Source organism: Rhinoderma darwinii, chromosome 1 (assembly GCF_050947455.1).
Source record: "Rhinoderma darwinii isolate aRhiDar2 chromosome 1, aRhiDar2.hap1, whole genome shotgun sequence".
In the NCBI taxonomy this organism is placed as follows: domain Eukaryota; kingdom Metazoa; phylum Chordata; class Amphibia; order Anura; family Rhinodermatidae; genus Rhinoderma; species Rhinoderma darwinii.
In genome coordinates this window covers 25418338-25442631 of record NC_134687.1, presented here as the reverse complement: position 1 = coordinate 25442631, position 24294 = coordinate 25418338, and the positions used below count along the sequence as shown (strand labels likewise).

The 24294-nt window shown below is 42.6% G+C and overlaps 1 protein-coding gene and 5 non-coding genes across 6 annotated transcripts in view; 1 reads left to right on the top strand and 5 right to left on the bottom strand.

Annotated features, from left to right (window-relative positions):
• Window positions 1-24294, bottom strand: part of ST3GAL5 (ST3 beta-galactoside alpha-2,3-sialyltransferase 5) — a 439220-nt gene that overhangs the window by 350900 nt on the left and 64026 nt on the right. The window lies entirely within an intron of this gene.
• TRNAL-AAG (transfer RNA leucine (anticodon AAG)) lies at window positions 8728-8810 on the top strand. Its single transcript has one exon. It is a non-coding gene; the product is annotated as a tRNA-Leu (tRNA).
• Window positions 16711-16793, bottom strand: TRNAL-AAG (transfer RNA leucine (anticodon AAG)). The gene has a single exon. It is a non-coding gene; the product is annotated as a tRNA-Leu (tRNA).
• On the bottom strand, window positions 19230-19312 carry TRNAL-AAG (transfer RNA leucine (anticodon AAG)). The gene has a single exon. It is a non-coding gene; the product is annotated as a tRNA-Leu (tRNA).
• Window positions 20489-20571, bottom strand: TRNAL-AAG (transfer RNA leucine (anticodon AAG)). Its single transcript has one exon. It is a non-coding gene; the product is annotated as a tRNA-Leu (tRNA).
• TRNAL-AAG (transfer RNA leucine (anticodon AAG)) lies at window positions 21747-21829 on the bottom strand. Its single transcript has one exon. It is a non-coding gene; the product is annotated as a tRNA-Leu (tRNA).

Sequence of the window (24294 nt, the reverse complement as noted above, 5' to 3'; positions counted from 1 at the left end):
AAACGTTAACAAGATAAGTCCTGCCCACAACAGTTTGAAGCAACATTGAATGGACATATGCCATATGAAGTCATTAAGATAACAGATATGTATGAAGATGGCAGAAAATAAACATTGCTAATAAATGAAACAGTATAAGAACAAATTGCGATAGTTAAACATACCCATGGTAAGTCCAGGACTAGATGCACAGCAAGATGTCCACCCCAACGCGCGTTTAGTGCAGTAGATAGTGCAGTAGATAGCTTTTCAGTGCCGCAACTTTCACAAAACCCCTTTCTGCCAACTTTTTTAACCTTGACCATATTCTCTACCTACTCTGAGTTTTCATGATCCCCATATCTCTGGCTAGACCATGAATATAAGTAAAATATGTAAAACAATACAGATTTCTCTACTTACTTGAGTGAATGTTATAGAGAATGGAACTCCACTAAACTACTGCTGGGTACCTCCCAGGGTAGTTTTTCTGCATTTTCAGGTTAAAGCAAGAAAAAGGGTCCTTCAGGACCTCTTTTTTACAGCACTGTTAATCATAAACCAATAACTACAAGATGGAAATGGACAAGGAACAGTTCTAATCTTTCTATTATGAATTCCCAAAAACTGGACTCTCAGCATGACTTTTTTTTCCTTCCGTTTCTGAAAGGCTTGGCTTTTCTACAAGTCAGGATGGCCGAGCGGTCTAAGGCGCTGCGTTAAGGTCGCAGTCTCCCCTGGAGGTGTGGATTCAAATCCCACTTCTGACAGCACATCTTTTCTTAAACATGCTTCAATGACATTCCGTCAGCACTGCTGAAAAAATAGTAAAAAAAAAACACAATGCCGAAACACGCCCCAAAATGTTAGACTCTTCAGATGACTGGCTTGGCATCCAATTTGGAAATTTGCGCTTTTGTGTAGGATAGGGTAACCGAGCAGTCTCTCGTGAAGGCGTGGATTTAAATCCCACTTTTGAACACTCATATTTTCTTTAGCATACTTAAATGTGAGACCTTTCACTCATGGAGTAATGAGTCATTCTCCTTGAGCTCCTCCGCTAACCCGGTAGAATTCTGGTCAACTGCCTGTAAAGACATCTACAGACTCACCACCAGACCTTGAGACAAGTCTGCATCCAGTACAATGAGTGATATTGCAGCAAAGCAGTCCCACCAACTTCTATGCAGCTGAGCACGGCAAACGGAGGAGTTCTATTACTGATAGCATTAAGCCGCTGCAACCATGTGAAGTAGTAGCAATATTCAAGACACACTGCCACATTCTGGGCCTAGCTCCACTACTGTGCACTCTATAGCCGCAAGAGACCAGCCCGAGCCACTTATATACATGTGGCTTTGTATCAGATGAGTTTGGAGCCAAAGAAATTCTACCCCTTGTAAAACAGTCAGAGAAACCCCTACGTGACGAACACCTGCATCCCCAACCATTTACGCGGCTTGATCTAAATTCTGATAAAGAGAAGTGCTCCACTCCATACACTCAAGTGCAGTAGATAGCTTTTCAGTGCCGCAACTTTCACAAAACCCCTTTCTGCCAACTTTTTTAACCTTGACCATATTCTCTACCTACTCTGAGTTTTCATGATCCCCATATCTCTGGCCAGACCCTAAATATAAGTAAACTATGTAAAACAATACAGATTCCTCTGCTTACTTGAGTGAATGTTATAGAGAATGGAACTCCACTAAACTACTGCTGGGTACCTCCCAGGGTAGTTTTTCTGCATTTTCAGGTTAAAGCAAGAAAAAGGGTCCTTCAGGACCTCTTTTTTACAGCACTGTTAATCATAAACCAATAACTACAAGATGGAAATGGACAAGGAACAGTTCTAATCTTTTTATTCTGAATTCCCAAAAACTGGACTCTCAGCATGACTGTTTTTGCTTCCGTTTCTGAAAGGTTTGGCTTTTCTTCAAGTCAGGATGGCCGAGCGATCTAAGGCGCTGCGTTCAGGTCGCAGTCTCCCTTGGAGGAGTGGGTTCAAATCCCACTTCTGACAACTCATCTTTTCTTAACCCCTATCCGCACCAGGCCATAACTGTCCGTCCTCACGGGAGGTTATTTCCTGCACGAGGACGTACAGTTACTGAGTTTTTCCCGATGCACACTGTCGGCGACAGTGTGCACCGGGAACCGGGAGGTCAGCTGTCGCCGACAGCTGACACTCCCCTCTTGCTGGCCAGCGGTCCTTTGTCGCAGATTTCGGCGAATTAACCCCTTAAATTCGGTGATCGGGTGCAATCGCCGAATTTTAGGGGTTTCTAGCATATCGGCGGACCCCCGTCCGAAATCGCGGGATCTGCCGATAGTTAGTATGGCCATGAGTCTGCCATGGATGGAAGCCCATCAGGACCAACCTTCGGCTGGTCCTGATAGGCTTCCTGTCAGAGTGACAGGAAGTCACTGTGTCGTTCCCGATGCACACTGACGGCGACAGTGTGCATCGGGAACTTGGAGATCAGCTGTGTCCGACAGCTGACACTCTCCAGTGTTGCCGATCAGCGGCTCATCGCCGCTGATTTCGGCAATTAACCCGTTACATGCGGGGCTCGATTGCGATCTCCGCATGTAGCGGGTTTGTAGCGCATCAGCAGCCCCCATGCAATCGTGGGGGCTTCTGATGCTTGTGATGGCACCCGGGGGCCAGACAACGGCCCCCAAGTCTGCCATGTATGTCAGCCTATGAGGATCAGCCTCTGCTGATCCTCGTAGACCAACTGTCAGAGTGACTGTGACGTCACACTGACAGTTGGAATACGTTACACTACCTAGGTAGTATATGTATTCTAGCAGCGATCAGAGCTGCATGTAAAAAAAAAGAAAGTGTAAAAAGTAAAAAAAAAGTTAATAAACAAAAATATAAAGTGTAAAAAGTAAAAATAAGTTAATAAAAATGTTTTATAAAAGTGTAAAAATAAAAGGTTTTTTTTTCCTATAATAAGTAATTTATTATAAGGAAAAAAATAAAACGTTAAAAAAAAGTACACATATTTGGTATCGCCGTGTTCGTAACGACCCAATCTATGAAACTATAATGTTAATTTTTCCGCACGGTGAACGCCGCAAACAAAATAAACGGAAAACTGTCAGCATCGCTATCTTTTGGTCACCTCCCCTCCCAAGATATAGAATAAAAAATGATCAAAAAGTCGCATTTACCCCAAAATGGTACCAATAAAAACTACAACCCGTCCCGCAAAAAACAAGACCTCCCACAGCTTTTTTGACGAAAAAATAAAAAAGTTACGGCTCAGAATAGCGTGTCCCAGAAAATAAATTATTTTAGAGAAACTTCATTTTATTGTGCAAACTCGGCAAAACTTAAAAAAAACTATACACATATGGTATCGGCGTAATCGTACCGACCGGCAGAATAAATGAAAACGTAATTTATTGCGCACGGTGAACGCTGTAATAAATAAAGAATTGAAAGCGCCAAAATCGCTGTTTTTTGGTCACCGTAGCTCTAAAAAAGATCCTGAGGGGCCAAAATGCTCACTATACCCCTAGAAAAATTCCTTGAGGGGTGTAGATTCCAAAATGGGGTCACTTTTGGGGGGTTTCCACTGTTTTGGTCCCTCCAGGGCGTTGCAAACCCGACATGGCACTAAAAACCAATCCAGCAAAATCTGCGCTCCAAAATCCAAAAGGCGCTCCCTCCCTCCTGAGCCTTGCAGTGGGTCCAAACATCAGTTTTAGACCACATATGGGGTATTGCCGTAATCGGGAGAAATTGCTTTACAAATGTTGGGTGGCTTTTTCTCCTTTATTCCTTGTAAAAATGAAAAAATTCTATGTTTCCACAGAAAAATAGGTGATTTTCATCTTCACAGACTAATTCCACTAAATTCTGCAAAAAAACTGTGGGGTCAATATGCTAACTATACCCCTAGAAAAATGCCTTGAGGGGTGTAGTTTCCAAAATGGGGTCACTTTGGGGGGGTTTCGACTGTTTAGGTACCACAAGACCTCCTCAAACCTGACATGGTGCCTAAAATATATTCCTAAAAAAAGGAGGCCCCAAAATCTACTAGGTGCTCCTTTGCTTCTGAGGCATGTGTTTCAGTCCATTAGGACACTAGGGCCAAATGTTGGATATTTCTAAAATCTGCAGAATCTGGGCAATAAATATTGAGTTGCGTTTCCCTGGTAAAACCTTCTGTGTTACAGATTTTTTTTTATTACAAATGAATTTCGGCAAAAAAAATGAAATTTGTAAATTTCACCTCTACTTTGCCATAATTCCTGTGAAACGCCTAAAGGGTTAAAATACTTTCTTAATGTTGTTTTGAGTACCTTCAGGGGTACCGTTTTCAAAATGGGGTGATTTATGGGGACTTTCTAATATATAAGGCCCTCAAAGCCACTTCAGAACTGAACTGGTCCCTGAAAAAATAGCAATTAGACCTACCGGTAATTGTATTTCCAGGAATCCATCATGACAGCACTACAGGAGGTTGCCCTATTGACCTCTGTAGGGACAGGAAGACAGAGAGGTTAAAAGGCCCCTCCCACCACCCACTTGCCAGTGTTTTTCAATTACTACACCAGGATGGATGCAACCCTATTTTATTTCTAGGGATAATAACTGACAGGTTAATTGCACAAATCAGAATTTCAATAAGGGAGGGAATGTAATGGTGCTGTCATGATGGATTCCTGCAAATACAATTACCGGTAGGTCTAATTGCTATTTTCCAGTACATCCCTCATGACAGCACTACAGGAGCAATACCAGATTATAATGCTCAAGGCGGGACTACGGATTGAAGGACTTTCCGTCCAAAACTTAAATCCGTATCGGACAGAACATCGAGCCTATAATGTTTGCAAAACGTATGATGGTTTGACCAAGTGGCAGCTCTGCAGATTTGGTCCATAGAGGCTTCTCTTCTTTCTGCCCAGGATGCCGAAACTGCCCTCGTTGAATGGGCGCTGATGCCTTGTGGGGCACATAGTCCTTGGGACTTGTAGGCTTCTTGTATGGTAGTTTTTACCCATCTCGCTAGAGAGCATTTTGAGGCTTTCTTTCCTCTATTCTTTCCCCCAAACAGGACAAATAGATTTTTATCTTGTCTCCAGGAGGAGGTTCTATCCAGATACTGAAGAATTGTTCGCCTGACATCAAGGCAATGGAAATTTTCTTCTTGTTGGTTTTTTGGATCTGGATAAAAGGAAGGTAGAATTATTTGTTGTTCTCGATGGAAAGCAGTAGATACCTTTGGAATAAAGGAAGGATCCAGCTTTAGGATGATCTTATTCTCTTGTACTTTTAGGTACGGTTCTATGACTGACAGAGATTGGATTTCTCCAATCCTTCTTGCTGAAGTAATAGCGACTAAGAATGCAGTTTTTAGAGTTAAAAAGTGCATACTAATTGTGTCGAGCGGCTCAAAGGGGGGCTCACAAAGAGTCGTTAACACTACATTCAAATCCCAGGTAGGAACTGATTTCTTTAGGGAAGGTTTCAGTTTAGAGACCGCTTGAGTGAATCTTCTGATCCACCGATGTTCAGCCAGGGGAGTATTAAAAAAAAATTTTTCCTAAGACTGAAATCTGTACTTTTAGGGCATGACCACACATGGCGGAATTCCTCCGCAACTGTCCGCATCAATGCCGCACCTAATCCGGGTTGCGGATTACGGCTGCGGATCTGCACAAAATGTGCAGAAAATTGATGCGGACTGGCCGCTGCGGACTGCAGGAAAAGTGCTTCCCTTCTCCCTATCAGTGCAGGATAGAGAGAAGGGACAGCACTTTCCCTAGTGAAAGTCAAAGAAATTCATACTTACCGCCCGTTGTCTTGGTGACGCGTCCCTCTTTCGGCATCCAGCCTGACCTCCCTGGATGACGCACCAGTCCATGTGACCGCTGCAGCCTGTGCTTGGCCTGTGATTGGCTGCAGCCGTCACTTACACTGAAACGTCATCCTGGGAGGCCGGACTGGAGACAGACGCAGGGAGTTCTCGGTAAGTATGAACTTATATTTTTTTTTACAGATACATGTATATTGGGATCGGTAGTCACTGTCCCGGGTGCAGAAACAGTTACTGCCGATCGCGTAACTCTTTCAGCACCCTGGACAGTGACTATTTACAGACGTCTCCTAGCAACGCTCCCGTCATTACGGGAGCCCCATTGACTTCCTCAGTCTGGCTGTAGACCTAGAAATACATAGGTCCAGCCAGAATGAAGAAATGTCATGGTAGTAAAAACAATACGCTCCGCAGCACACATAAGATCTGCGGACTTCATTGCGGAATTTTGACTCTCCATTGAAGTCAATGGAGAAATTCCGCCATGAGTCCGCAACCAGTCCGCCACTGCTCCGCAACAGACAGAGCATGCTGCGGACACCAAATTCCGCTCCGCAGCCTATGCTCCGCAGCGGAATTGTACGCATCGTGTAAACGAACACTGCTAAATTAAAGTGAAAGTCAATGGAGAAACGGCTCCGCTGCGGATTAACGCTGCGGAGTGTCCGCAGCGGAATTTAAGTGAAATTCCGCCATGTGTGAACCCGCCCTTAAGGCACTAGGACTAAGCCCTTTTTTGAATCCCGATTGTAAAAAATCTAGGATTTTCGCGATGTTGGGAGAAAAGGGGTCTGGTCCTGGATCTCCATACCAGGAACAGAATTTCTTCCAAATTTTTTGATAGATTTTTGAGGTAACTTCTTTATGACTTGATAAGATAGTTGAAATTACCTCGTCTGGCAGACCGTGGTTCCTCAAGATCTGCCTTTCGGGATCCAGGCTGACAATTTCAGAGTTTCTATTCCCTGAAAGAATAAGGGATCCTGGGAGAGAAGATTCTCCCTGACTGGGAGCATGATAGGGTCTTCCAACGCTAGGTATTTTACGATTGGAAATCAACTTCTTTTTGGCCAATAGGGAAGAATAATGATGAGCTTTGTCAAATCTTCATGGACTTTTCTTAATACCATTGGTATTAGAGGAAACGGAGGAAAGGCATAGGCCCGATCCATGCCCCAGGGTTGGGACAATGCATCTACTCCCAATGGGTTGTCTCTGAGATTTAGGGAGAAGAATGTCTCTACTTGGGAGTTTTTCCTCGTGGCAAACAGGTCTATTTGTGGATAACCCCAACTTCGGGTTAAGGACAGAGAGAATTCCCTGTTTAGGGACCATTCTCCAGGGTCTACTTTTTCCCGACTCAGGAAATCTGCTGATAGGTTCTCTGAGCCTTTTAGGTGGACTGCAGAGACTGATAGGACATTTTCTTCTGCCCAACTGAAAATTTGTGTAGAGAGGGCCTGAAGAAGAGTGTGTCTTGTTCCCCCTTGATGGCGAAGAAAGGACACCGCTGTCGTGTTGTCCTATAAAATTCTTATATGCTTCCCTTTTATGATGGGTGAAGCTCTTATAAGTGTCTCCCATACGGCTTTTAGTTCTCTGAAGTTTGAGGACATCATCTTCATTTGAACAGGCCATGTGCCCTGAAAGTGCTGGTCTTGGATTACCGACCCCCAGCCCTGTTTGCTGGCATCTGTGGTAATCACTACATAAGGAGAAGTTCTCCAGGGGACTCCCTTGTCTATGTTGTTTGTGCAGAGCCACCACAGGAGGGATGATTTCACAGTCTCGGAAATTTGAATTCTTGAATTCAGGGAGTTCTGTTTTCGATCCCACTGGGACAAGATCAGATTCTGTAAGGGTCTGGAGTGAAATTGACTCCATGGAATAGATTGGATGCAAGACGTCATCATTCTCAACATCCGCATACATTCCCTTACGGAACAGGCGTCTTTCCCCCAAAATTTCCTTACTTCTGCCAATAGGAGTATTTGTTTCTCTCTTGGGAGGAAGGGATGTTGAAGGGAGGAGTCTAGCAGTACTCCTAAGAAGACCTTCTGTTTTTGGGGAGGAAGACTCGACTTCTGAAAGTTGATTATCCATCCCAATTCCTGTAGTAGGGAAAGAACCTGTGACCGATGACTGTCTAAGATAGACAGAGTATCTGCCGTCAACAAGAAGTCGTCTAGATATGGGATAATTACTATACCGTGACTTCTTACGAATGCCATGATCTCGGCCATAATTTTTGTAAAAATTCTGGGGGCGGAGGAAATGCCGAAAGGGAGGCATACTATATATATTATATACTTATATACATGTGGCTTTGTATCAGATGAGTTTGGAGCCAAAGAAATTCTACCCCTTGTAAAACTGTCAGAGAAACCCCTACATGACGAACACCTGCAGCCCCAACCATTTACGCGGCTTAATCTAAATTCTGATAAAGAGAAGTGCTCCACTCCATACACTCAGGTGCAGTAGATAGCTTTTCAGTACCACAACTTTCACAAAACCCCTTTCTGCCAGCTTTTTTAACCTTGACCATATTCTCTACCTACTCTGAGTACTCATGATCCCCATATCTCTGGCCAGACCCTAAATATAAGTAAACTATGTAAAACAATACAGATTCCTCTGCTTACTTGAGTGAATGTTATAGAGAATGGAACAACACTAAACTACTGCTGGGTACCTCCCAGGGTAGTTTTTCTGTATTTTCAGGTTAAAGCAAGAAAAAGGGTCCTTCAGGACCTCTTTTTTACAGTACTGTTAATCGTAAACCAATAACTACAAGATGGAAATGGACAAGGAACAGTTGTAATCTTTCTATTATGAATTCCCAAAAACTGGACTCCCAGCATGACTGTTTTTGCTTCCGTTTCTGAAAGGCTTGGCTTTTCTACAAGTCAGGATGGCCGAGCGGTCTAAGGCGCTGCGTTAAGGTCGCAGTCTCCCCTGGAGGCGTGGGTTCAAATCCCACTTCTGACAACAAATCTTTTCTTAACCCCTTCCCGCTCCTTGACGTCGTTCGTGCTCCATGCCGTAATAGTACGTCACGGGAGTAACGGCCGTTTCGGCCGTCCTCCCGACACATACAGGAGCTGTGACGCTGCTGTCTTGTTCAGCAGCTGTCACAGCTCCTACAGCGGGGACCGATCGCTGTGTCCCCGCTGATTAACCCCTTAAAAGCCGCGTTCTATAGAGATCAGTACCACAACTTTCAGAAAACCCCTTTCTGCCAACTTTTTTAACCTTGACCATATTCTCTACCTACTCTGAGTTCTCATGATCCCCATATCTCTGGACAGACCCTAAATATAAGTAAACTATGTAAAACAATACAGATTCCTCTGCTTACTTGAGTGAATGTTATAGACAATGGCGTCCGGCTATGCCATAGACGGAAGCCTAGTGGGTCCTGACAACGTCAGGACCCACTATGCTTGCTGTCAGTGAGTAGCTGACAGTTCTAATACACTGCACTACGCATGTAGTGCAGTGTATTAGAATAGCGATCAGGGCCTCCTGCCCTCAAGTCCCCTAGTGGGACAAAGTAATAAAGTAAAAAAAAAGTAAAAAAAAGATGTGTAAAAATAAAAGATTTAAAAGTAATAAAAGTAAAAATCCCCCCTTTTCCCTTATCAGTCCTTTATTATTAATAAAAATATATAAACAAACAAATAAACTATACATAATTGGTATCGCCGCGTCCGTAACGGCCTGAACTACAAAATTATTTCATTATTTATCCCGCACGATGAACGCCGTAAAATAAAATAATAATAAACCGTCCCAGAATCACAATTCTTTGATCACTTCACCTCCCAAAAAATGGAATAAAAAGAGATCAAAAAGTCGCATGTACCTAAAAATGGTACTGATCGAAACTACAGTTCGTTACGCAAAAAATAAGTCCTCACACGGCTTTATTGATTGAAAAATAAAAAAGTTCTGGCTCTTAGAATACGGTAAAACAAAAAGTGAATGATTGTTTACAAAACGTATTTTATTGTGAAAACGCCATAAGACATAAAAAAAAACTATAAACATATGGTATCGCCATAATCGTTTCGCCCCGCAGAATAAAGTGAATATTTTATTTATAGCGCACGGTGAACGCTGTAAAAAAAAAAAGAATAAAAAAACAATAGTAGAATTGCTGTTTTTTAGTCACCGCGCCACCTAAAAATAGAATAAAAACTGATCAAAAAGTCACATGCACCCCAAGAAAACTACAATGGATTCCTCAAGGGGTCTAGTTTCCAAATTGGGGTCACTTTTGGGGGGTTCCCAATGTTTTGGCACCACAAGACCTCTTCAAACCGGACATGGTGCCTAATAAAAAAGAGGCCTCAAAATCCACTAGGTGCTCCTTTGCTTCGGAGGCCGGTGCTTCAGTCCATTACCGCACTAGGGCCACATGTGGGATATTTCTAAAAACTGCAGAATCTGGGCAATACGTATTAAGTTGCGTTTCACTGATAAATCCTTTTGTGTTATAAAAAAAATGGTATAAAGAGGATTTTCTGACAAAAAAAAAATTTACATTTCACCTCTACTTTGCTCTAAATTTTTGTGAAACACCTAAAGGGTTCATAAACTTTCTAAATGCTGTTGTGAATACTTTGAGGGGTCTAGTTTCTAAAATGGGGTATTTCATAGGGGTTTCTAATATATGGGCCCCTCAAAGCAACTTCAGAACTGAACTGGAACCTAAAAAAATAAATAAATGAGGCAATACTTCGCTTCTTACATTATACTGATAATGAGCCGTGCCCACCCCGAGATGACCCCAGTTTTGACCATTTGTATAAACGGAGACCCCTATTAGACCGTTCCAGTGCCCGGTTTTCCCCAGCATACACCCCGAGAAGTGTATTTCTATTGATGAGTCCCTGGTACATTTTAAAGGGAGGGTTCAATTCTGCGAGTACCTGCCGGGTAAGAGGGCAAGGTATGGCGTGAAGATGTATAAGCTGCGAGAGTGCATCAGGGTATACCTACAGGTTTAGGATATATGAAGGAAAGGCCACCCCCAAACCAGACTGCATCCTGGACTACAATAGGTACATGGGAGGGATGGACTTGTAAGATCAAGCCCTGAAGCCCTACAGCGCTATGCGGTGTGGTATAAGAAGCTGGCCGTGCACATCATACAGATGGCTTTGTACAATGCGTACGTGCTACGTCGATGTGCAGGCCAGACGGGAACTTTCCTGGAATTTCAAGAGGTGATTATCAAGAACCTAATCTTTAGGGACCAAGAAGGGGGGGCACCCAGTACTTCTGGAAGCGGGGCCACACGCATCGTACCAGGGTGGCAACACATTCCAGAGGAAGTTCCCCAAACTGGCAAGAAGGGAAAAAGTCAAAAGAGGTGCAAAGTCTGCTATAAGAGGGGTATAAGGGAGGACACAATATATCAATGTAACGCGTGTCCCGAATAACCAGAGCTCTGTATGAAAGAGTGTTTTAAAATGTATCATACATCCCTTGGTTTATAATTTACCCCAATTTTACTTACCTTGATGCACTCCGCACAGCTTATCCCCCCTCGTCTTTCCCCTCTGAGCCCTGCTGCGTGCCCAGGCAGCTGATAACAGCCACATGTAGGGTATTGCCATACCCGGGAGAACCCACATTACAGTTTATGGGGTGTAGGTCTCCGGTCAAAATGCTCACTACACCTCTAGATGAATGCCTTAAGGGTGTAGTTTTTAAAACGGGGTCACTTCTTGCGGGTTTCAACTGTACTGGTACCTCAGGTGCTTCTGCATGCATGACTTCACACTAGAAAATCCCCAGTAGGCCAAATGGTGGTCCTTTCCTTCTGAGCCCTCCCATGGGCCCAAACGGCAGTTTATCACAACAAATGGGGTATTGCGGCACTCAGAACAAATTGCGCAACAGAATGGGGTATTTTGTTTCTTGTGAAAATAAGAATTTTTGAGCTAAAATTACATATTATTGGAAAAAATATATATTTATTTAATTCCCAGCCCAATTCAAATAAGTTCTGTGAAGAAACTATGGGGTCTAAATGGTCACATTACCCATAAATGAATTCCTTGAGGGGTGTAGTTTCCAAAATGGGGTCACTTCTGGTGGGTTTCCATTGCTTTGATACCTCTGGGGCTCTGCAAATACGACATGGCAGCCGAAAACCAATCCAGCAAAATCTGGACTCCAAAGAACACACAGCGCTCCTTCCCTTCTGAGGCCTCCCATGGGCCCAAACGGCAGTTTATTGCCACAAATGGGGTATTGATGCACTCAGGAGAAATTGGGCAACAAAATTGAGCATTTTGTTCCCTGTGAAAATAAGAAATTTTGATAAAAAATTACATCTTATTGGAAAAAATGTCATTTTTTTAATGTCACAGCCCAATTGAAATAGGTGCTGTGAAAAAACTGTGTGCTCAAAATGCTAACAACAACCATAAATGAATTCCTTGACGGGTGTAGTTTCCAAAATGGGGTCACTTTTGGTGGGTTTCCATTGCTTTGATACCCCTGAGGCTCTGCAAATGCGACATGGCACCCGAAAACCAATCCAGCAAAATCTGGACTCCAACAAACATATAGCGCTCCTTTCCTTCTGAGCCCTCCCATGGGCCCAAACGGCAGTTTATCACCACAAATGGGATATTGCCACACTAAGGACAAATTGGGCAACCAAATGGGGTATTTTGTTCCCTGTGAAAATAAGAAATTTTGATCACAAATGACATTTTATTGGAAAAAATGACATTTTTTTCATTTCACAGCCCAATTCAAATACGTGCTGTGAAAAAACTGTGCGGTCAAAATGGTAACAACAACCATAAATTAATTCCTTGAGGGGTGTAGTTTCCAAAATGGGGTCACTATTGGGGGATTCCTACTGTTTTGGCACCTCAACACCTCTTCAAACCCGGCATGCTGCCTAAAATATATTCTAATAAAAAAAGAGGACTCAAAATGCACTAGGTGCTTCTTTGCTTCTAGGGCTTGTGTTTTAGTCCACGAGCGCAGTAGGGCCACATGTGGGACATTTCTAAAAACTGCATAATCTGGACAATACATATTTAGTAGTGTTTCTCTGGTAAAACCTTCTTTGTTACAGGAAAAAAAATTATAAAATTGAAATTCTGCAAGAAAAAGGAAATTTGCAAAGTTCACCTCCACTTTAATTCCTTTAATTCCTGTGAAATGCCTGAAGGGTTAAAAAACTTTCTAAATGCTGTTTTGAATACTTTGAGGGGTCTAGTTTTTAAAATGGGGTGTTTTATTAGGGTTTCTAATACATAGGCCCCTCAAAGCCACTTCAGAACTGAACAGGTACCTTAAATAAAAGGCATTTGACATTTTCTTAAAAATATGAGAAATTGCTGTTTATGTTCTAAGCCTTGTAATGTCCAAGAAAAATAAAAGAATGTTCAAAAAACGATGCCAATCTAAAGTAGACATATGGGAAATGTGAACTAGTGACTATTGTGGGTGGTATAACCGTCTGTTTTACAAGTAGATGCATTTAAATTCTGAAAAATGCAATTTTTTCAAAATTTTCTCTAAATTTTGCAATTTTTCACCAATAAACACTGAATATATCGACCAAATTTTACCACAAACATGAAGCCCAATGTGTCACGAGAAAACAATCTCAGAATCGCTTGGGTAGGTTTAAGCATTCCCACGTTATTACCACATAAAGTGAAATATGTCAGATTTGAAAAATGGGCTCTGAGCCTTAAGGCCAAAACTAGGCTGCGTCCTTAAGGGGTTAAACATGCTTCAATGTCATTCCGTCAGCACTGCTGAAAAAATAGTAAAAGAAACCCGACAATGCCAAAAAACGCCCCAAAATGTTAGACTCTTCAGATGACTGGCTTGGCATCGAATCTTGAAAAATTGCGCTTTTGTGTAGGATAGGGTGACCGAGCAGTCTCTCGTGAAGGCGTGGATTTAAATCCCACTTTTGAACACTCATATTTTCTTTAGCATATTTAAATGTGAGACCTTTCACTCATGGAGTAATGAGTCACTCTCCTTGAGCTCCTCCGCTATCCCGGTAGAATTCTGGCCAACTGCCTGTAAAGACATCTACAGACTCACCACCAGACCTTGAGACAAGTCTGCATCCAGTACAATGAGTGATAGTGCAGCAAAGCTGTCCCACCAACTTCTATGCAGCTGAGCACGGCAAACGGAGGAGTTCTATTACTGATAGCATTAAGCCGCTGCAACCATGTGAAGTAGTAGCAATATTCAAGACACACGGCCACATCCTGGGCCTAGCTCCACTATTGTGCACTCTATTGCCGCAAGAGACCAGCCCGAGCCACTTATATACATGTGGCTTTGTATCAGATGAGTTTGGAGCCAAAGAAATTCTACCCCTTGTAAAACTGTGAGAGAAACCCCTACATGACAAACACCTGCAGCCCCAACCATTTACGCGGCTTAATCTAAATTCTGATAAAGAGAAGTGCTCCACTCCATACATTCAGGTGCAGTAGATAGCTTTTCAGTACCGCAACTTTCACAAAACCCCTTTCTGCCAACTTTTTTAACCTTGACCATATTCTCTACCTACTCTGAGTTCTCATGATCCCCATATCTCTGGCCAGACCCTAAATATAAGTAAACTATGTAAAACAATACAGATTCCTCTGCTTACTTGAGTGAATGTTATAGAGAATGGAACTCCACTAAACTACTGCTGGGTACCTCCCAGGGTAGTTTTTCTGTATTTTCAGGTTAAAGCAAGAAAAAGGGTCCTTCAGGACCTCTTTTTTACAGTACTGTTAATTATAAACCAATAACTACAAGATGGAAATGGACAAGGAACAGTTCTAATCTTTCTATTATAAATTCCCAAAAACTGGACTCTCAGCATGACTTTTTTTGCTTCTGTTTCTGAAAGGCTTAGCTTTTCTACAAGTCTGGATGGCCGAGCGGTCTAAGGCGCTGTGTTAAGGTCGCAGTCTCCCCTGGAGGAGTGGATTCAAATCCCACTTCTGACAACACATCTTTTCTTAAACATGCTTCAATGTCATTCCGTTTTACAAGGGGTAGAATTTCTTTGGCTCCAAACTCATCTGATACAAAGCCACATGTATATAAGTGGCTCGGGCTGGTCTCTTGCGGCTATAGAGTGCACAATAGTGGAGCTAGGCCCAGGATGTGGCCGTGTGTCTTGAATATTGCTACTACTTCGGTTGCAGCGGCTTAATGCTATCAGTAATAGAACTCCTCCGTTTGCCGTGCTCAGGTGCATAAAGGTTGGTGGGACAGCTTTGCTGCACTATCACTCATTGTACTGGATGCAGACTTGTCTCAAGGTCTGGTGGTGAGTCTGTAGATGTCTTTACAGGCAGTTGGCCAGAATTCTACCGGGAGAGCTCAAGGAGAATGACTCATTACTCCATGAGTGAAAGGTCTCACATTTAAATATGCTAAAGAAAATATGAGTGTTCAAAAGTGGGATTTAAATCCACGCCTTCACGAGAGACTGCTCGGTCACCCTATCCTACACAAAAGCGCAATTTTTCAAGATTGGATGCCAAGCCAGTCATCTGAAGAGTCTAACATTTTGGGGCGTTTTTTTTTACTATTTTTTCAGCAGTGCTGACGGAATGACATTGAAGCATGTTTAAGAAAAGATATGTTGTCAGAAGTGTCAGAAGTTGTCAGAAGTGGACGCAGCGCCTTAGACCGCTCGGCCATCCTGACTTGTAGAAAATGCAAGCATTTCAGAAACGGAAGCAAAAAAAGTCATGCTGAGAGTCCAGTTTTTGGGAATTTATAATAGAAAGATTAGAACTGTTCCTTGTCCATTTCCATCTTGTAGTTATTGGTTTATGATTAACAGTGCTGTAAAAAAGAGGTCCTGAAGGACCCTTTTTCTTGCTTTAACCTGAAAATACAGAAAAACTACCCTGGGAGGTACCCAGCAGTAGTTTAGTGGAGTTCCATTCTCTATAACATTCACTCAAGTAAGCAGAGGAATCTGTATTGTTTTACATAGTTTACTTATATTTAGGGTCTGGCCAGAGATATGGGGATCATGAGAACTCAGAGTAGGTAGAGAATATGGTCAAGGTTAAAAAAGTTGTCAGAAAGGTTAAAAAAGTTGTCAGAAAGGGGTTTTGTGAAAGTTGTGGTACTGAAAAGCTATCTACTGCACCTGAGTGTATGGAGTGGAGCACTTCTCTTTATCAGAATTTAGATTAAGCCGCGTAAATGGTTGGGGCTGCAGGTGTTTGTCATGTAGGGGTTTCTCTGACAGTTTTACAAGGCGTAGAATTTCTTTGGCTCCAAACTCATCTGATACAAAGCCACATGTATATAAGTGGCTCGGGCTGGTCTCTTGCGGCTATAGAGTGCACAATAGTGGAGCTAGGCCCAGGATGTGGCCGTGTGTCTTGAATATTGCTACTACTTCACATGGTTGCAGCGGCTTAATGCTATCAGTAATAGAACTCCTCCGTTTGCCGTGCTCAGCTGCATAGAGGTTGGTGGGACAGCTTTGCTGCACTATCACTCATTGTACTGGATGCAGACTTGTCTCAAGGTCTGGTGGTGAGTCTGTAGATGTATTTACAGGCAGTTGGCCAGAATTCTACCGTGATAGCGGGGGAGCTCAAGGAGAATGACTCATTACTCCATGAGTGAAAGGTCTCACATTTAAATATGCTAAAGAAAATATGAGTGTTCAAAAGTGGGATTTAAATCCACGCCTTCACGAGAGACTGCTCAGTCACCCTATCCTACACAAAAGCGCAATTTTTCAAGATTGGATGCCAGCCAGTCATCTGAAGAGTCTAACATTTTGGGGCGTTTTTTTTACTATTTTTTCAGCAGTGCTGACGGAATGACATTGAAGCATGTTTAAGAAAAGATGTGTTGTCAGAAGTGGGATTTGAACCCACGCCTCCAGGGGAGACTGCGACCTTAACGCAGCGCCTTAGACCGCTCGGCCATCCTGACTAGTAAAAAAGCCAAGCCTTTCAGAAACGGAAGCAAAAAAAGTCATGCTGAGAGTCCAGTTTTTGGGAATTTATAATAGAAAGATTAGAACTGTTCCTTGTCCATTTCCATCTTGTAGTTATTGGTTTATAATTAACAGTACTGTAAAAAAGAGGTCCTGATGGACCCTTTTTCTTGCTTTAACCTGAAAATACAGAAAAACTACCCTGGGAGGTACCCAGCAGTAGTTTAGTGGTGTTCCATTCTCTATAACATTCGCTCAAGAAAGCAGAGGAATCTGTATTGTTTTACATAGTTTACTTATATTTAGGGTCTGGCCAGAGATATGGGGATCATGAGTACTCAGAGTAGGTAGAGAATATGGTCAAGGTTAAAAAAGTTGTCAGAAAGGTTAAAAAAGTTGTCAGAAAGGGGTTTTGTGAAAGTTGTGGTACTGAAAAGCTATCTACTGCACCTGAGTGTATGGAGTGGAGCACTTCTCTTTATCAGAATTTAGATTAAGCCGCGTAAATGGTTGGGGCTGCAGGTGTTTGTCATGTAGGGGTTTCTCTGACAGTTTTACAAGGCGTAGAATTTCTTTGGCTCCAAACTCATCTGATACAAAGCCACATGTATATAAGTGGCTCGGGCTGGTCTCTTGCGGATATAGAGTGCACAATAGTGGAGCTAGGCCCAGGATGTGGCCGTGTGTCTTGAATATTGCTACTACTTCACATGGTTGCAGCGGCTTAATGCTATCAGTAATAGAACTCCTCCGTTTGCCGTGCTCAGCTGCATAGAGGTTGGTGGGACAGCTTTGCTGCACTATCACTCATTGTACTGGATGCAGACTTGTCTCAAGGTCTGGTGGTGAGTCTGTAGATGTCTTTACAGGCAGTTGGCCAGAATTCTACCGGGATAGCGGAGGAGCTCAAGGAGAATGACTCATTACTCCATGAGTGAAAGGTCTCACATTTAAATATGCTAAAGAAAATATGAGTGTTCAAAAGTAGGATTTAAATCCACGCCTTCACGAGAGACTGCTCGGTCACCCTATCCTACACAAAAGCACAATTTTTCAAGATTGGATGCCAAGCCAGTCATCTGAAGAGTCTAACATTTTGGGGCGTTTTTTTTTACTATTTTTTCAGCAGTGCTGATGGAATGACATTGAAGCATGTTTAAGAAAAGATGTGTTGTCCGAAGTGGGATTTGAACCCACGCCTCCAGGGGAGACTGCGACCTTAACGCAGCGCCTTAGACCGCTCGGCCATCCTGACTTGTAGAAAAACCAAGCCTTTCAGAAACGGAAGGAAAAAAAAGTCATGCTGAGAGTCCAGTTTTTGGGAATTCATAATAGAAAGATTAGAACTGTTCCTTGTCCATTTCCATCTTGTAGTTATTGGTTTATGATTAACAGTGCTGTAAAAAAGAGGTCCTGAAGGACCGTTTTTCTTGCTTTAACCTGAAAATACAGAAAAACTACCCTGGGAGGTACCCAGCAGTAGTTTAGTGGAGTTCCATTCTCTATAACATTCGCTCAAGTAAGCAGAGGAATCTGTATTGTTTTACATAGTTTACTTATATTTAGGGTCTGGCCAGAGATATGGGGATCATGAGTACTCAGAGTAGGTAGAGAATATGGTCAAGGTTAAAAAAGTTGTCAGAAAGGTTAAAAAAGTTGTCAGAAAGGGGTTTTGTGAAAGTTGTGGTACTGAAAAGCTATCTACTGCACCTGAGTGTATGGAGTGGAGCACTTCTCTTTATCAGAATTTAGATTAAGCCGCGTAAATGGTTGGGGCTGCAGGTGTTTGTCATGTAGGGGTTTCTCTGACAGTTTTACAAGGCGTAGAATTTCTTTGGCTCCAAACTCATCTGATACAAAGCCACATGTATATAAGTGGCTCGGGCTGGTCTCTTGCGGATATAGAGTGCACAATAGTGGAGCTAGGCCCAGGATGTGGCCGTGTGTCTTGAATATTGCTACTACTTCACATGGTTGCAGCGGCTTAATGCTATCAGTAATAGAACTCCTCCGTTTGCTGTGCTCAGCTGCATAGAGGTTGGTGGGACAGCTTTGCTGCACTATCACTCATTGTACTGGATGCAGACTTGTCTCAAGGTCTGGTGGTGAGTCTGTAGATGTCTTTACAGGCAGTTGGCCAGAATTCTACCGGGATAGCGGAGGAGCTCAAGGAGAATGACTCATTACTCCATGAGTGAAAGGTCTCACATTTAAATATGCTAAAGAAAATATGAGTGTTCAAAAGTAGGATTTAAATCCACGCCTTCACGAGAGACTGCTCGGTCACCCTATCCTATACAAAAGCGCAATTTTTCAAGATTGGATGCCAAGCCAGTCATCTGAAGAGTCTAACATTTTGGGGCGTTTTTTTTTACTATTTTTTCAGCAGTGCTAACGGAATGACATTGAAGCATGTTTAAGAAAAGATGTGTTGTCAGAAGTGGGAGTTGAACCCACGCCTCCAGGGGAGACTGCGACCTTAACGCAGCGCCTTAGACCGCTCGGCCATCCTGACTTGTAGAAAAGCCAAGCCTTTCAGAAACGGAAGGAAAAAAAAGTCATGCTGAGAGTCCAGTTTTTGGGAATTCATAATAGAAAGATTAGAACTGTTCCTTGTCCATTTCCATCTTGTAGTTATTGGTTTATGATTAACAGTGCTGTAAAAAAGAGGTCCTGAAGGACCCTTTTTCTTGCTTTAACCTGAAAATACAGAAAAACTACCCTGGGAGGTACCCAGCAGTAGTTTAGTGGAGTTCCATTCTCTATAACATTCACTCAAGTAAGCAGAGGAATCTGTATTGTTTTACATAGTTTACTTATATTTAGGGTCTGGCCAGAGATATGGGGATCATGAGTACTCAGAGTAGGTAGAGAATATGGTCAAGGTTAAAAAAGTTGTCAGAAAGGTTAAAAAAGTTGTCAGAAAGGGGTTTTGTGAAAGTTGTGGTACTGAAAAGCTATCTACTGCACCTGAGTGTATGGAGTGGAGCACTTCTCTTTATCAGAATTTAGATTAAGCCGCGTAAATGGTTGGGGCTGCAGATGTTTGTCATGTAGGGGTTTCTCTGACAGTTTTACAAGGCGTAGAATTTCTTTGGCTCCAAACTCATCTGATACAAAGCCACATGTATATAAGTGGCTCGGGCTGGTCTCTTGCGGATATAGAGTGCACAATAGTGGAGCTAGGCCCAGGATGTGGCCGTGTGTCTTGAATATTGCTACTACTTCACATGGTTACAGCGGCTTAATGCTATCAGTAATAGAACTCCTCCGTTTGCCGTGCTCAGCTGCATAGAGGTTGGTGGGACAGCTTTGCTGCACTATCACTCATTGTACTGGATGCAGACTTGTCTCAAGGTCTGGTGGTGAGTCTGTAGATGTCTTTACAGGCAGTTGGCCAGAATTCTACCGGGATAGCGGAGGAGCTCAAGGAGAATGACTCATTACTCCATGAGTGAAAGGTCTCACATTTAAATATGCTAAAGAAAATATGAGTGTTCAAAAGTGGGATTTAAATCCACGCCTTCACGAGAGACTGCTCGGTCACCCTATCCTACACAAAAGCGCAATTTTTCAAGATTGGATGCCAAGCCAGTCATCTGAAGAGTCTAACATTTTGGGGCGTTTTTTTTACTATTGTTTCAGCAGTGCTGACGGAATGACATTGAAGCATGTTTAAGAAAAGATGTGTTGTCAGAAGTGGGATTTGAACCCACCCCTCCAGGGGAGACTGCGACCTTAACGCAGCGCCTTAGACCGCTCGGCCATCCTGACTTGGAGAAAAGGCAAGCTTTTCAGAAACGGAAGCAAAAAAAGTCATGCTGAGAGTCCAGTTTTTGGGAATTTATAATAGAAAGATTAGAACTGTTCCTTGTCCATTTCCATCTTGTAGTTATTGGTTTATGATTAACAGTGCTGTAAAAAAGAGGTCCTGAAGGACCCTTTTTCTTGCTTTAACCTGAAAATACAGAAAAACTACCCTGGGAGGTACCCAGCAGTAGTTTAGTGGAGTTCCATTCTCTATAACATTCACTCAAGTAAGCAGAGGAATCTGTATTGTTTTACATAGTTTACTTATATTTAGGGTCTGGCCAGAGATATGGGGATCATGAGTACTCAGAGTAGGTAGAGAATATGGTCAAGGTTAAAAAAGTTGTCAGAAAGGTTAAAGAAGTTGTCAGAAAGGGGTTTTGTGAAAGTTGTGGTACTGAAAAGCTATCTACTGCACCTGAGTGTATGGAGTGGAGCACTTCTCTTTATCAGAATTTAGATTAAGCCGCGTAAATGGTTGGGGCTGCAGGTGTTTGTCATGTAGGGGTTTCTCTGACAGTTTTACAAGGCGTAGAATTTCTTTGGCTCCAAACTCATCTGATACAAAGCCACATGTATATAAGTGGCTCGGGCTGGTCTCTTGCGGCTATAAAGTGCACAATAGTGGAGCTAGGCCCAGGATGTGGCCGTGTGTCTTGAATATTGCTACTACTTCACATGGTTGCAGCGGCTTAATGCTATCAGTAATAGAACTCCTCCGTTTGCCGTGCTCAGCTGCATAGAGGTTGGTGGGACAGCTTTGCTGCACTATCACTCATTGTACTGGATGCAGACTTGTCTCAAGGTCTGGTGGTGAGTCTGTAGATGTCTTTACAGGCAGTTGGCCAGAATTCTACCGGGATAGCGGAGGAGCTCAAGGAGAAAGACTCATTACTCCATGAGTGAAAGGTCTCACATTTAAATATGCTAAAGAAAATATGAGTGTTCAAAAGTAGGATTTAAATCCACGCCTTCACGAGAGACTGCTCGGTCACCCTATCCTACACAAAAGCACAATTTTTCAAGATTGGATGCCAAGCCAGTCATCTGAAGAGTCTAACATTTTGGGGCGTTTTTTTTACTATTTTTTCAGCAGTGCTGACGGAATGACATTGAAGCATGTTTAAGAAAAGATGTGTTGTCAGAAGTGGGATTTGAACCCACACCTCCAGGGGAGACTGCGACCTTAACGCAGCACCTTAGACCGCTCGGCCATCCTGACTTGTAGAAAAGGCAAGCTTTTCAGAAACGGAAGCAAAAAAAGTCATGCCGAGAGTCCAGTTTTTGGGAATTTATAATAGAAAGATTAGAACTGTTCCTTGTCCATTTCCATCTTGTAGTTATTGGTTTATGATTAACAGTGCTGTAAAAAAGAGGTCCTGAAGGACCCTTTTTCTTGCTTTAACCTGAAAATACAGAAAAACTACCCTGGGAGGTACCCAGCAGTAGTTTAGTGGAGTTCCATTCTCTATAAGGGTATGTTCACACGGCCTATTTACGGACGTAAATCGGGCGTTTTTGCCCCGAATTACGCCCGAAAATAGCGCCTCAATAGCGCTGACAAACATCTGCCCATTGAAAGCAATGGGCAGACGTTTGTCTGTTCACACGAGGCGTATATTTACGCGCCGCTGTCAAATGACGGCGCGTAAATAGACGCCCGCGTCAAAGAAGTGACCTGTCACTTCTTTGGCCGTAATTTGAGGCGTTCTTCATTCACTCCAATGAATAGCAGCGCCAATTACGGCCGTAATTGACGCGGCGTTCAAGCGCCTGCACATGCCGGTACGGCTGAAATTACGGGGATGTTTTCAGGCTGAAACATCCCCGTAATTTCAGCCGTAACGGACGCCCTCGTGTGAACATACCCTAACATTCACTCAAGTAAGCAGAGGAATCTGTATTGTTTTACATAGTTTACTTATATTTAGGGTCTGGCCAGAGATATGGGGATCATGAGAACTCAGAGTAGGTAGAGAATATGGTCAAGGTTAAAATAGTTGTCAGAAAGGGGTTTTGTGAAAGTTGTGGTACTGAAAAGCTATCTACTGCACCTGAGTGTATGGAGTGGAGCACTTCTCTTTATCAGAATTTAGATTAAGCCGCGTAAATGGTTGGGGCTGCAGGTGTTTGTCATGTAGGGGTTTCTCTGACAGTTTTACAAGGCGTAGAATTTCTTTGGCTCCAAACTCATCTGATACAAAGCCACATGTATATAAGTGGCTCGGGCTGGTCTCTTGCGGCTATAGAGTGCACAATAGTGGAGCTAGGCCCAGGATGTGGCCGTGTGTCTTGAATATTGCTACTACTTCACATGGTTGCAGCGGCTTAATGCTATCAGTAATAGAACTCCTCCGTTTGCCGTGCTCAGCTGCATAGAGGTTGGTGGGACAGCTTTGCTGCACTATCACTCATTGTACTGGATGCAGACTTGTCTCAAGGTCTGGTGGTGAGTCTGTAGATGTCTTTACAGGCAGTTGGCCAGAATTCTACCGGGATAGCGGAGGAGCTCAAGGAGAATGACTCATTACTCCATGAGTGAAAGGTCTCACATTTAAATATGCTAAAGAAAATATGAGTGTTCAAAAGTGGGATTTAAATCCACGCCTTCACGAGAGACTGCTCGGTCACCCTATCCTACACAAAAGCGCAATTTTTCAAGATTGGATGCCAAGCCAGTCATCTGAAGAGTCTAACATTTTGGGGCGTTTTTTTTTACTATTTTTTCAGCAGTGCTAACGGAATGACATTGAAGCATGTTTAACCCCTTCAGGACTGAGCCTGTTTTGGCCTTCAGGACGAAGCCGATTTTTCAAATCTGACATGTGTCCCTTTATGTGGTGATAACTCCGGAATGCTTTTGCCTATCAAAGTGATTCTGAGATTGTTTTCTCGTGACATATTGTACTTTATGTTACGGAAAAAATTTGGTCGATAAATTCAATATTTATTTGTAAAAAACACCAAAATTTGAAGAAAATTTGCAAAAATTAGCATTTTTCTAAATTTAAATGTATCTGCTTGTAAAACAGATAGTAATACCACACAAAATAGTTACTAGTTAACATCCCCCATATGTCTACTTTAGTTTGGCATCGTTTTTTGAACATTATTTTATTTTTCTAGGACGTTACAAGACTTAGAACTTTAGCAGCGATTTCTCATATTTTGAAGAAAATTTCAAAAGCCGATTTTTACAGGGGCCAGTTCAGTTCTGAAGTGGCTTTGAGGGTCTTATTTATTAGAAAGTCCCCATAAATCACCCCATTTTGAAAACTGCACCCCTCAAAGTATTCAAAACAGCATTCAGAAAGTGTTTTAACCCTTTAGGCGTTTCACAGGAATTAAAGCAAAGTAGAGGTGAAAGTTACAAATGTCATTTTTTTTTTACAAAATTCATTTGTAATAAAAAAAATTCTATACCACAGAAGTTTTTACCCGAGAAATGGAACTTATTATTTATTGCCCAGATTCTGCAGTTTTTAGAAATATCCCACATGTGGCCCTAGTGCGCTAATTTACTGAAATACAGGCCTCAGAAGCAAAGAAGCACCTAGTGGATTTTGGGGCCTCCTTTTTTTTAGCATATATTTTAGGTATCATGTCAGGTTTGAAGAGGTCTTGTGGGGCCAAAACAATAAAAACCCCCAAAAGTGACCTCATTTTGGAAACTACACCCCTCAAGGA